The following is a 14949-nucleotide window of genomic DNA, read 5'->3' on the forward strand; positions in this document are numbered from 1 at the left end:
CCGAGCGTCCGCAAAACTGGGGGGGATTTCCGAGACAGTTCACGTGCTAGAAGAGAAGAATCCTCGGCGGGATGCAAAAATCGTCTGAAGTCCAAGGGGAAAAAGTTCGGGCGCCAGTTGTAACGTGCAGTGGAGATGAAGCCAGCCGCGGAGGTGTGCAGGTGGATAGCAAATGAGCAACAGCTTCTGACTTTCCAAAAAGTACTCATTTATTTACAATATCAAAAATAAAAATGCTACCTCTACCACACATTACTAAAGAGCACACTAGTCCACGTACACACGGGAGCATACATTACAGGAGGAGTGCGAAGAAGAACAAAAAGGGGGTGACACCAGTCGTGAGACAGGAGGCGCCGCCATGTGGTGATACACTGCATTACAATAGCAACTGTTACAATATAAATATTGTTCTGAGAGGCTTTTTGTTGGTTGAGTCTGAAATTGATTGTATGTACAATTCATATCCTTATAAAACGGCAGAAATATGGTGTTTTATTAATAAACTTACATTTATGGATATAAAATAGCTAAAAGTATTAACATGCCTCAGAGAAATCACTAATAACACTAAGGGCTGGACGGATTTGATTTGCATTCTTCAAGAAGAGTGTGGTGTCATCTGCTAGCTGGCTGATGATGAGCTCCTTATCAGCTGTGCTGATTCCTTGTATAACAGGTCAAATCTCGGGGTGGAGTCTTAATCATTTTAATTGAGCTATTGCCATTCGTGTACAAGGTTTTGATAGCTTTACAGAAAAATGCCAAATTTTTCCAAAGAGTGGAAAATAAATTGATGTTCAATTGTATCAAAAGCCTTTTAAAAATCCAGGAAGAGAATGAAGCTATAGTCAGATACCAAATCAGAGTAATCAAGTAGATCTAAAACCAGTCTCATGTTCTTAGAAAGGTGTCTGTTTCTCATAAAGCCTGATTGTGTCTCATCGATAATTGTGTCCAAGAACTCTTTCATTCTGTTAGCAAGTACTAAAGCCATAATCTCATAGTCATCATTGAGCAGACAGATGGGTCTCCAATTATCAATAAGAAGTAAGTCTTTGTTTGGCTTTGGAATAAGTGTTATGAGACCCTGAGTAAGAGTAGGAGGGAGGATGTTATTCTCTACACTTCCTATGAAAAGCTGCAGTAAGAACGGAGCCAGGAGATTAGAAAATGATTCATAAAACTCTGCAGTTAAACCATCTGTGCCGGGAGATTTGTTGGCCTTAAGTGCAGAAATAGGATTACAAACGTCCTCCACAGTCAGAGGGCTGTCACAGTGACTTCTATCTTCCACAACAATAGTTTTTAGGTTTTTAATATTATTGAGAAACAGCGTTGAGACACATATATATATATATATATATATATATATATATATTCTACTTTTCTAAATGATTGACTATTTCAATGGAGAACCTAAATGACACGGACCCGTGTTTGTTATTACATATCTCTATTTTGAATGTGACAAGTCTATCATTCCCTGTTATTCATAGGTATTAACAGAGTTTTTGGCCTTTTTTTCCTCTATAACAGTTAATTGACTCTTTACAGTGGCCTGCTGTGGTTAATAATAACATGTTCAGTCATGAGTGAAATCAAAGCTTTTCTTCACTTTAGCATTTAACATTCCCAACAATATAATGTGATACCTTAATTAAAACACAGTTAATAAAACACAATTTTCTTAATGCAAACATCAGTGACTCAACATTAGCAACCAAAGGGTTCAGTCTGCAGCTCACACTCATGTGAAGCTACAGCCTCCCCCTTTAGTCTCTGTCATCCTTCTGCTCCTGCAAAAACAAAGCAAGACAAAACCTCCACCCTTCTTCTACAGGCTGGGTGAATTGTTGTGGACATTCACTAATCCTAAAGTCGGCACCGTTTTTGTCTCAGTATCAAGTCAGTTAAACTTTTAGTCGTCAGTCCGTCACAGTCCAGTCACATGCTTACATCCACACACATTCATACCAGATATTGCTGATAATGGAGTCTCACGCGCAGCCTATTCGAGCCTCCATCACCAGCAAGATGACGTCATCATTTTAAAGGAAAACAGCTCCTTGTTTTTGGACTGGATTGACTCGCTGCAATCCTTTTAGGCTCAGGACTTCTCATGTGATCAATGTCACATATAAGTGAATTTCTCCCAAGCCCATTATAATCATTTGAGATACTCGGATGTTAGATCTTCAACTAACATCCGAGTATCTCAACCCCCCGGAGATCGTTAAGCAACCCCCGGGGCTACCCGCAACAGCAAGCCGCAGGAGGAGACGTTGCGAGCGGAGGCAGAAGAGAGGCAGGCGGGGAGGCCTGTGGGCACGGCTAAAGACTAGTCCGTTTAAACCACCACTCCCGACCATATTCCTCTCCAATGCCCGTTCAATCCGTTACAAACTGGATGAAATACGACTGCAGATCGCCACTCGACGGACTTTTAATAACTGTTCGTGCATGATTTTCACTGAAACCTGGCTGGACAGCGCCATTCCCGATGCGGCTATTGATCTAGCAGGCCGCACCGCCTATCGAGCCGACAGGTCTGCGGACTCGGGTAAGAAGACTGGCGGGGGGCTGTGCATCTATATTAACAACTTTTGGTGCACGAACGTCACGGTAACGGAAAGACTGTGCAGTACAGAGGTAGAACTGTTGGTGTTAAAGTGCCGTCCATTCTATCTCCCTCGGGAATTTTCTGCCGTTTACATCTGCGCTGTTTACATTCCACCAGATGCTAATGCTAAGCTAGCGTTAGCACAATTGAGCAGCAGCATCAATAACAGCCTGGCAGCACACCCGGACAGTGTCTTTATTGCGGCTGGGGATTTTAACCACGCGGACCTGAAATCTGTACTTCACAATTTCCACCGTAATGTGAAGTGTGCTACCAGAGGAGATAGAACGTTGGACCAGGTGTACACTAACATGGCGAATGCATACAGAGCCCAGGCTTATCCCCACCTGGGTCTGTCAGACCATCTCTCCCTTCTGCTACACCCAATATACACACAAAAGATCAAGAGCACTGGGATTACAACCAAAACCGTGAGAACATGGCCGCAGGATGCTATTCCGATGCTTCAGGACTGTTTCCACTGCACAGACTGGGATGTATTCAAGGTGCAGGACACTGACAATCGTGTCGCATTGGACAGTTACACCTCCACTGTCTTGGACTACATCTGTTTCTGTGTGGACAATGTAACAACTTGGAAACGATTCCGTGTGTTCCCTAATAATCCACCCTGGATGACACACGGAGTTCAACAACTTATTCGAACGAGGAACAACGCTTTCAAATCCGGGGACCAGGAGGCATACAGTGCTGCCAGGGCCAACCTGAGAAGAGGCATCAAGACTGCCAAGCAGCAGCACAGGAGGCGTATCGAGGCCAGGTTTGAGAACAACACAAACCCAAGGCAGGTCTGGGAGGGCATCAGGGTGATCACGGACTACAAAAGGAGAACACCATCACCCTCAGCCGACAGTTCTACTCTGGCTGAGGATCTAAATCTCTTTTATGCCCGTTTTGATAGGGAGAACACCGACCCTGTCCTGTCCCCTCTCCCCTCAACCGATCCTGCTCCAGTCCTGAGCACTCATGAGCTGAGGCGTGTGTTCCGGAGCATTAACACCAGGAAGGCGGCCGGGCCAGATGGAGTGCTGGGCCGGGTGCTAAAAGACTGTGCTGCGGACCTGGCGGACGTCTTCACCTATATATATAACACCTCGTTGTCCTGTTCACTGGTACCATCCTGTTTCAAAGCAGCAACCATCGTTCCCATCCCAAAACAGTCAAATGTCACATGTCTGAACGATTTCAGACCTGTGGCACTCACCCCCATTCCCGCCAAATGCCTGGAGAGACTGGTCATTAAACACATCAGAGCTGCTTTTCCACCATCCCTGGACTCGCACCAGTTTGCATACAGGGAGAACCGGTCAACCGAGGATGCGATCGCCACAGTGCTGCACACATTACTGAAGCACTTGGAACACAGGAACACCTATGCAGGGCTCCTCTTTGTAGACTACAGCTCGGCTTTTAATACCATCCGGCCATACAAACTCCGTCCCAAACTCCACCAACTGGGACTTAACTCCTCAACTGGATTGTGGACTTCCTCACTAACCGTAGACAGAGTGTCAGAGTGGGTAAGAACACCTCTTCCACCCTTGTGGTCAACACCGGTGCCCCTCAGGGGTGTGTTCTGAGCCCTCTGCTATACACTCTCTTCACCCATGACTGTATTTCCTCCTGCGCGTCCAATCTCATTGTTAAGTTTGCCGATGACACTACAGTGCTCGGACTTATATCCAACAACGATGAGACAAACTATAGGACAGAGGTGCAACAACTAGAGTCATGGTGCCACGACAATAACTTGGTCTTAAACACCAAAAAGACCAAGGAGATCATTGTAGATTTCCGGAAGAAGGGTCATAACAACCATCTGCCTCTCTTCATTGGCAGTGAGGCGGTGGAGAGGGTGAGCAGTTTTAAATTCTTGGGGGTAACTGTGACCGAGGACCTGTCCTGGGGCAACCATATCACCTCAGTTGCACGGAAGGCCCAACAGCGCCTCTACTACCTGAGGAGACTGCGGAGCGCACACATTCCCAGATCTCTGATGTTGAACTTCTACAACTGTGCCATCAGCAGCGTTCTGATGTATGGATTTCTAGTGTGGTTCCCCAGCTGCACCAAGGCCGATCAGCAAGCACTCCAGCGGGTGGTGAAAGAAGCTGGCAGAATTATTGGAACAAGTCTGCCAGAGATCAGTAATATCTTCCCCACTCGCTGTCTGAGGAGGGTGCACAGTATCCTGCGGGACCAACATCACCCTGCGCGCCACCTTTTCCATCTGCTGCCCTCAGGGAGAAGGTACAGGTCTATACAGGCCAGAACATCCAGACTGGCCAACAGCCTGTATCCACAGGCTGTGAGGCTCCTGAACTCTCTGCCCCCCTCTCACGGACAATAACCATATCCAACTTCTTAATAGCAATGAACTGGTCTGCATTGGTGCATCATATCTTTATTCTCTCCCCCCTCCTGCCCCCCCTCTTTCTTAAATAGATAACTATCATATCTGATATCATATCTCACAGTACAATAATATTGAATAGGTTGCATTGTTGTACTTTGTCATGTTTCTCAGGTCTTTGTCTGAATTCCTACGAACATTACTTGTCATGTTCTCATGTTGTTGCTAAGGATTGTCTTATTGCATTGGAGTCACACTGGGTTAAATATTTACACTTGGGTTTTAAGGGGTATTTATTATTTTCTTCATTATTTTATTTACGGGTTGTATGGAAGCCCCAAACGCAATTTCATTGTTCTCTGACAATGACAATAAATACTTAAATACAAATAAATACAAAATACAAATACATGGAGAAAAACACTTTGCCACTGTTTCCAGTAAGAATATTTTATAGCGCTTTAAAGTTCAACCTCTCAGGTCTGGATTAAAGAGCTGATTTGTTAAATCGGGAACTCACAAAATACCAAAATATCACCACCGGTGGATCACACCTCTCAGATGTTCTTATCTCAGTGCACTGTAACAAAAGCACAAACAAACGCAACCAATAAAATACTAATAAAGTAACAAATACTGGGGCCCATTGCAAACATGTCCAAGCATAAAACCATCTTTCCATACCCATCCCTAGTCATCATTGAGCAGACAGATGGGTCTCCAATTATCAATAAGAAGTAAGTCTTTGTTTGGCTTTGGAATAAGTGTTATGAGACCCTGAGCAAGAGTAGGAGGGAGGATGTTATTCTCTACACTTCCTATGAAAAGCTGCAGTAAGAACGGAGCCAGGAGATTAGAAAATGATTCATAAAACTCTGCAGTTAAACCATCTGTGCCGGGAGATTTGTTGGCCTTAAGTGCAGAAATAGGATTACAAACGTCCTCCACAGTCAGAGGGCTGTCACAGTGACTTCTATCTTCCACAACAATAGTTTTTAGGTTTTTAATATTATTGAGAAACAGCGTTGAGACATATATATATATATATATATATATATATATATATATATATATATATATATATATATATATTCTAGTTTTCTAAATGATTGACTATTTCAATGGAGAACCTAAATGACACGGACCCGTGTTTGTTATTACATATCTCTATTTTGAATGTGACAAGTCTATCATTGCCTGTTATTCATAGGTATTCACAGAGTTTTTGGCCTTTTTTTCCTCTATAACAGTTAATTGACTCTTTACAGTGGCCTGCTATGGTTAATAATAACATGTTCAGTCATGAGTGAAATCAAAGCTTTTCTTCACTTTAGCATTTAACATTCCCAACAATATAATGTGATACCTTAATTAAAACACAGCTAATAAAACACAATTTTCTTAATGCAAACATCAGTGACTCAACATTAGCAACCAAAGGGTTCAGTCTGCAGCTCACACTCATGTGAAGCTACAGCCTCCCCCTTTAGTCTCTGTCATCCTTCTGCTCCTGCACAAACAAAGCAAGACAAAACCTCCACCCTTCTTCTACAGGCTGGGTGAATTGTTGTGGAAATTCACTAATCCTAAAGTCGGCACCGTTTTTGTCTCAGTATCAAGTCAGTTAAACTTTTAGTCGTCAGTCCATCACAGTCCAGTCACATGCATACATCCACACACATTCATACCAGATATTGCTGATAATGGAGTCTCACGCGCAGCCTATTCGAGCCTCCATCACCAGCAGGATGACGTCATCATTTTAAAGGAAAACAGCTCCTTGTTTTTGGACTGGATTGACTCGCTGCAATCCTTTTAGGCTCAGGACTTCTCATGTGATCAATGTCACATATAAGTGAATTTCTCCCAAGCCCATTATAATCATGGAGAAAAACACTTTGCCACTGTTTCCAGTAAGAATATTTTATAGCGCTTTAAAGTTCAATCTCTCAGGCCTGGATTAAAGAGCTGATTTGTTAAATCGGGAACTCACAAAATACCAAAATATCACCACCGGTGGATCACACCTCTCAGATGTTCTTATCTCAGTGCACTGTAACAAAAGCACAAACAAACGCAACCAATAAAATACTAATAAAGTAACAAATACTGGGGCCCATTGCAAACATGTCCAAGCATAAAACCATCTTTCTCTCTCTTAGAGAAAGAAAACAATCCAAACCTCACTGATAAAATCAACCTAGTGTCAAGCAAAACCCAAAAATCAACCAAAACTTCACCAGAAAGTTTTCCTCCCTCCCGGGACAATATTGTGCAGGAATACAGGCACCGTAACTCCTTCTTGCACTGACAAAAACATGTTGGATTGACTTGATTCAATAGTGGACACTGGTTGCACACAAAGGTTTTGCTTTGGCAGAAACTTAAACAACTGAGTTAAATCAACACAACCTTTTCATATTCAGTAAAGCTGCATGTTGTGTTCATAAAACACGATTGAAACATGTTCAGATGGAGTAAGTTGAGCTCCTGGAACATTTTAATCCTTCAATTGAAATTGAATGGGTCTACAACAACTACCATCCTCCTATCTCTATCCTGGTTGCAGCAGGGCTGGGAAATAACCCTGAAGTGATAGGTTACCAGGCAGGGTACACCCTGGACAGCTCACCAGTCTATCAGATAGAAACACACAGCCGTTTACATTCATGGATAATTTAGCCCAGGACCTTCTTACTGTGGAGCAACAGCACTAACCAGCATGCCAACAATGGAGGAAATACAGGAAAGCTATGATTTCCTGTATTTGAGGCAGAATTATTTTGTTCTTGCCCTTGACAGGTTAATCCACAATAAATAGCAACAGCATGCATGTGGTGTGTGTGTGGTTGTCTGCCTCTTATAACTCCAGTGATTTTCCTGTAGTTTGAAATCTTATGCGGTGTTGACACAATAATTTGTTGTAAACCAGGAAATTCCCAACTGTGGTAGAAAGCACAGCTTAGCCTTAGCAAATGTTCAAAGAAAAGTCGTCACTTCCTGATTTCTGCTTCACTGATAAATATTGTCACACTGGGGTTTTTGCAAATGATATCAGTGAGCACTGTGTGGCAGCTGGAGTCAGACAACTGAAGCTCCCACAATCAAGACCACAAACAGCTTTCAAAGGAGATTTGAAGCTTTTCTGGCAGCAAGCTTCATGATTTATGGGACTGGAACTGGAACAGAAACTACCTGATCACCAATGGTGAGCTGGCATGGAATTATTTTTATGACATTTTATCAAAGTTATAAATAAGCATGCCCATTAACACATAGTGAGTGAGCATGTTGTCTTCCCACGCAGTGAACAGCGGATGCTAATGTTTTTGTCACTTTTTACAGAGTCAAACTCAAAGTAAGGTCAGTGCTTCCACGCTTTAAACGCTGCACGCTCACACTCTCTCCACACTCGATAGATTATCCATTGTTCATCTGCACACAGCTGCGGTTTTAGTAACGCAGTAACGCAGCGTGCTTACGGGAAAGTAACAGTAATCTAATTACCTTTTTTGCAATAGCAATCCCTCACTTTACTTGTTTCTTGAAAAAAGTAATCGGATTACTGCCCATCTCTGGTTGGAGCTGTGCACTTGTGGGTTCCACCTTGTGTACACGTTTATCTTTGCTGTGTGTACTTGTACCTCTGAGTGGAAGCTGAACTCTTGAGTTCGAGTATCGAAGCATCAGCTGTGACGTTAAAGTCCAAACAGCTCGTTCATTTGACGTGCAAATGAACGAAGGTAACGCCGTTTTCATGTGGATGTGTCACTGAGACACTTTCCACATCCACAGCTCACAAAATGGGAAAACTATAGAAGTATAACAATGAAGAAGTTACTATGTTACGGGTCCCAAGGATGAAGACCTCGATGACAAACATGTTACCTGTAAAAGCAGGTGAAGAGCAGAGTAAGGAAGACACGATGCGTCTCTGCTTTCCTCCAGAACGTGTCTGAGTCTGATTTATTTCACACAAATAAATGCTATAAAACACTAAACATGAGCTTTCAATATACTGTTCAGCTGGTTCCTCATTCACATCAATTACATTTACTTATTTCACAACATCAGTGAAATATACTCTTTTTAACTGGTTCAGTTTCTCAAGTTCACACTTCTTTCCATAACAGCTACATCCTTTTATCATATCAATAAACACATCACATTGTCTTCTGCAGTGTCTTACTGGCTAAACAGTTCTATTCAATAACAGCATTGGTAAATACATTACATTTGTTCCCTCCAGTAATTTACTGGCAAAATCACTATTTAGTGCATCATGAAACACAGCTTGTTGAATCAACCCATGAATGCCTCTGTTAGCTACACAGAGTTGCTCAGAGTGCTTGTGTTACACTAGCTAATCTACTCAGTCACTTTAACAGAACTATTAACATTCACATCTCACAGAACTGATTTGATTGGAGCATTACAACACGTTTGCACAGAGCATAGGAGCGCACTGACTCTGCTTCACGAGCGCTCCACCTAACGAGCGGGCTCGCGGTGCGGTCGCGCGGGACACTCCTCTGGTTTTCTCCCGTGTTTACATATAAATAACTTTGGCGGACCGCCTTAACTCTCCCATTCACATTAACGTGGGTAACCATGGTGACAATAAACAACATTTTCGGTGCGAGCACCGTGTACCGACCTGTAAAAGCAGGTGAAGAGCAGAGTAAGGAAGACACGATGCGTCTCTGCTTTCCTCCAGAACGTGTCTGAGGAAGCAGCGGAAGGTGGGCTCCACTTACTGCTCCCCGAAACCCCGGAGCAAGCACCAAAGTTCCGCCCTCACTGCTTTCTAACATAAAATGAATCCCTGTTACATGGATTTTCTATCCTCTTAAAGAAACTGAAAATAAATACATATAGCAATGAAAAATGTCCCGTTACATGAGTGTTTTACACAAAATAATATTCATGTGGTCATTCCCTCACAGGGGTGCCACAACTACACTGCTGTTTTGACAGAGACACAGTGTGTTTATCTAACTTGGCTGAAGCCAAAGTTCTCCAGACAAATTCAGTCTGTTTCTGCCAAGTGTGAACTCACTGGATGAGCGCCAGATACACAGAATCAAAAAGGGATAAATTACTTTTCTTATGTCATGTTCCCGTCACAAACTGGCTCAAGGAGAGGGGAAGCAGGAGTCCACAGATGAAATGTTCCTATAAATAAAGTGGAATTTATTCAAACTTTACCAAAACTTCAACACATCAAATACAAGCAGCTCAGCAGGGAGTGGATGTGTGTTGCATGTGCCAGGTGGATGCAGAGAGAGGCCAGGGCCACGTTCAAACCTGAACACGCTGCACAGTGTTTTCTTCCATTTGTTAGGGATGAATGAAATGCTTCCTTGAAAGGATGTGTGCAGTCACCAGTGGGCGTGGAAGCATGTGCGCCCTCATTTGGTGGGTGTGCAAGAAAAGTCATCCTGTCACACAGCAATGCCTACATAAATCACACCACTCTGCTTAAAATAATAATGTTTAGTGAAGCAGGTGAAGCAAAGGGCTGCTTTTAATAGGCTGGGAGACCCAGGTGTGCTGCTTTAGCTGCTGAGCCTCTTATGACAGAACAGCGGAGAGTGGTAAGAAGGGAGGAGGGGGTCTGGCTGTGTTTGTGAACGATAGATGGTGTAACTCTGGGCATTTCTCTATCAAAGAGACGCTATGCTGTAAGGACATTGAGCTGCTAGCGGTTAGCATGAGACCGTACTATCTACCACGAGAGTTTACACACGTGATTATGATAGCTGTGTATGTCCCGCCCTCTGCTAACGCTGCAGCAGCCTGTGAGGTCCTGCACACTGTAACCAGCAGACTCCAAACACAGCACCCTCAGGCCCTTTTCCTGATCTCTGGGGACTTTAAAGATGATGTAACCATTTAATTATGGTTACATAATTAATTATGTAATTAATTATGCAAAATGCAAAACGCTCAGCTGTGTCTCCAATCAAAGCTCTGTAACTTCAGAGGTGATGTTCATATGTTGACTAATGGTTTTCTTTCATTTTTGATGTACTGCAGAATATTTGTATAAAATCCAGGCCAGGAAAATCTCCTTCATGTGTTTCTGTGTTTTGTCTTCAGCTACGTTGACACAAAGGCCTCTGCTGTGACGCTCACACCTTTGATAAAGTCTGGAGAGTGTCAGCTTCCTTTTTATAGATACAAAAATATGTAATGTTGTGAACTCTGGCCGCAGCGGCGCAAGAAAAAGGAGAATTACGGGAAGCACTCACAACAGGTAAAATCAAAATAACAAAGTAAAGTAGGATAAAATAAAAACCAACAAAAGAACAACACAATATACTTCCCCGTACTGTTACTGCTAACCTCTGTTAACCTAGTAACTCTTACCTTCTAACTGACAGCTGGTCAATAAACGAGCTCCATAAACGCTCCATATTCACCTTTACATGGAATATAAAGGGAAAAGAAGAAACACAGTGCTGTGTCAGCGTTAGACATATAGATATATCCTTGCTTTTAATACATTTGAAGGTGGGTGGGAGAGGTGCTTCTCCGCGTAGTCTACGGTCTCTTTGGGATCGGTAAAGCTTTTCCTCACATCACCATGGCTCACTAACAGCTTTGCAGGGTATAGCAGTCTGTACCTGACGCCGGTCATCCCACGTAGTCTTCCTCTCATATTTGCAAATGCGGCTCTGCGTTTCCAACAGAGCGAGGGAAATCTGGGAGGATGTTTATTTTAAAAACATCAGGTTCTTGTTCTCTGCAGCTTTCAGCAGAATTTCCTCACCAATGTGGTAGTAGTGCAATCTCAAGATGATGGGCCGAGGAAGATGACTTTGTTTGGGACGCTGGCGATTCACTCGATGTGCTCGATCGATGAGTGGCTTCTCCTCGAGAGATAGCGCCTCCGCCAACAGGTGTGAACCAACTCAGTCATCTTGGGTCCCTCTGTGCCTTCTGGTATTCCTGCAGTTCTTAAATGATTCCTCCTGGAGTGCCTCAAGAGCTCCACATCTCTCATCTAACTTCTTTACCTCCGCAGACAAACGCTCCACAGTGGCCTGGAGAGTGGCGATGGTGTCAGAGTGGTTCGAGGCACAGTCCTGCAGTTCAGTCAAAGTGTTATCATGCCTGGCCACGTCGCTTTTTATGTCCGAAATTGAGGGCTGGATGCTCTGGTTCAAGGATGATATCTCGCCTCCTATGGTGGTAGAAATCTCTAATATGCAAGTGTCCAGTGCTAGTTAGTTAGTTCTAGTTCTAGTGGTTAGTGGGGCTTTATTTGATGATTCTAGTGTGTGTTACATTGTTGTCATATTGTTGAGTCACAGAGCTGTACAGTGTTACAGTTTCTGTAGAGTCTGGTATAAGGAGCTCAGATCCCTCTGTGAATAATGTTCACTGAAACTGATCTGTAGTTAATGAACTAGTCAGGATTTACACTAGAGAACGTTTCTGCCATTACATGGCCTGTATTTGTAGAGCGCTTTACTCGTCCCTAAGGACCCCAAAGTGCTTTTTTGCCCAAGGACACAACGACCGAGACTGTCCAAGCCGGGGCTCGAACCGGCAACCTTCTGATTACAAGACGAGCTGCCAACTCTTGAGCCACGATCGCCCCACATATTGTTGTCTTTTGTTGCAGACACCAAGTGTTGAGATCCTGTCTCAACCTCCTACATTCTTCCAGCAGGTTACACATTATTTTTTGTATTTGGAATCAAATATATGTGTCAGTTGGGCCTAGTGCAGGGGTCAGCAACCTTTAACACCCAAAGAGCCTTTTGGACCCGGTTTCCATGCAAAGGGTCAGGGTTCGGGAAAACACTGGGAGCCGCAAATACTTTGTGACATCTAAAATGAAGATAACACTGTGTATATTGTTTTTACCTTTATGCTTTGTGTGAACAACTACAGTGTGTTGCTTATGAAATCCATGAAGTGCTACAGAGAAAATTACATTTGATTTATGTAATGAACACATTTTGAGCTCTTAAAGAAATATAACAAAGGAAAGCTGAACTACAATGATCCATGTAGCAAACACAAACTGTTATATCGCCTTTGGGCTTTTGGAGCCTTGACCTGACTTTTAAAAAATAATTGGAAAAAAGCTCTATGCTGCTACAAAATGAAAAATAGATATTTGCAAAATTCTGCCTAAGTATGTATTTTACCTGGTTACTGCGTGTGGTGGGCGTGGTCTGGAGCGCCGCTGCAGGGGAGGCGGACGCACCTGAGCGGCACCCGCAATCACGCCTTAACGTCTGTGCTCTCTCTGCTGTTGTTGGTGTGTGTCGGGCTGTGAGCTGCAAAGCTACAGCCGGCTGTGTGCGCACAGCAACCGTGTGTGTAAAGTGGTCAATAAAGAGATGCTGAAAAGCGCGTTCATGCAAACATCGTCGGGTCTGCCGTGATATGTTTACAACGGGACTTCTGCTCCTGAACCTCTGCGCACAGCGTCTGCAGGTCGGGGCTGTACGAAGTCACTTTATCTCTACAGACTGTAAGCTGTCGTCTGTGAGGCATGAGCGTGTTTGTTTGAACACAGTTCACGGTGGAGAACAGCTGCTGACATAATGTAGATCCGAAGATCCATAACTGGCCTACCTGGGGCTGAAAGTCTCCATAAATGCAGGCGTTTCGGCGGCTACACCGGCTTCCACGAGTGTGACGCTTATTTTGAGAAAATAATAGAATATAAATGTATTTTTATATTTCAATATCACAATAATCTTCCAATGTAGAACTACAAGTTAAAAAAGAAGTAACATAAATCAAATCCACTTCAGCTAAATACTTCTCATTTATTTCCATCTTACATGCTGTGACTGCAGCCATTCCCACATCTCTGTGAATGGGACTCATGGACATGGATCAGTGGTTGTTGATCAATGGTCCTGAGAATCTGCATAATTAAGATGAAGGAACGGAGCTCCCAGCCCATCGTTCCTGCAGCTGCTTTCAGTCTTTATGCAAATGTCCTGTTTGTAAGACTGAAACCTGCAGCTGAGACTGAAGACGTCACCTGATGATGACGACACGTTTCTCCCACAAAACGCTGCGTCCAGATGAACAGAAGCAACAGACTCACTTTCCTGGATGATTGAGATGCATCAAGACTTCATTGTGTGTTACATCTCATTCAGCACAGACACATTATTCCTGTTAGGTCATGTCAGCTGTCACTCAGTACAAGCACAACTGTGAACAACACAAACTTCTCTTCAATGTGTCACAGAAACACTAAGTGTGAGAGCCTGTATGACACACAGGACAGACTGTAAGCTCTGCTGGCTGCACAGCACTTTGTAGCAGTTTTCCAACATGTCCTCCACCCGTGATGTCAGTGGTGGGACCCCAGTCACAGCACTCAGCACCACCTCCTTTAAATGTATTTTATAGCAGTTACTCCCGTTACTCGGTGCAACGCTTCTTAAATGTGTTTTTGCAGGATAAAACACAGCAGGTGGTGTAGAGAGGACGTCAGCTGACGGAGCAGAGGGAGGCAGACTGTGGATAAATGACAGAGTGAGAGGAGAGCAACCATGACAGAAGCACAGGTGTGGCAGATAGAAGTGGCTTTATAGACACTTATTGTCAGTCCTCGTGCATGCTGTGGAAATAAGTGTCTGTGTCATGAGGTGACATGTGAGCTTATCTTTGGTCAATAAAGCTGAACGACCAGTTTTCACTTTGCTTGTTACGCTTGTTTAGTGACGTCTGGGTTTCTGTGGAGCCCGAATTTTGATGAGTTCTGGTGAAATCATCTAAGATCATCTGAGCATCGGTGAAGAGTCAGCAGAGAAAGTGTGGGACAGAAGTTTGCTTTGGACACATGGACTGAAATCAAAAAGTAACAAACAGGATTTCCAATGGACAGTATGGAGAAGTGAAAGTACACAAAGGCTGTGCTGGAACACGTGTGTTACACTTTTTGACAGCTGAGAACAAAACACAATAT

Source organism: Mchenga conophoros, linkage group LG3 (genome assembly GCF_057382185.1).
Source record: "Mchenga conophoros isolate Kocher_MC1m ecotype Shallow Benthic linkage group LG3, M_conophoros_male_GT1.1, whole genome shotgun sequence".
NCBI classification, from domain to species: Eukaryota; Metazoa; Chordata; class Actinopteri; order Cichliformes; family Cichlidae; genus Mchenga; species Mchenga conophoros.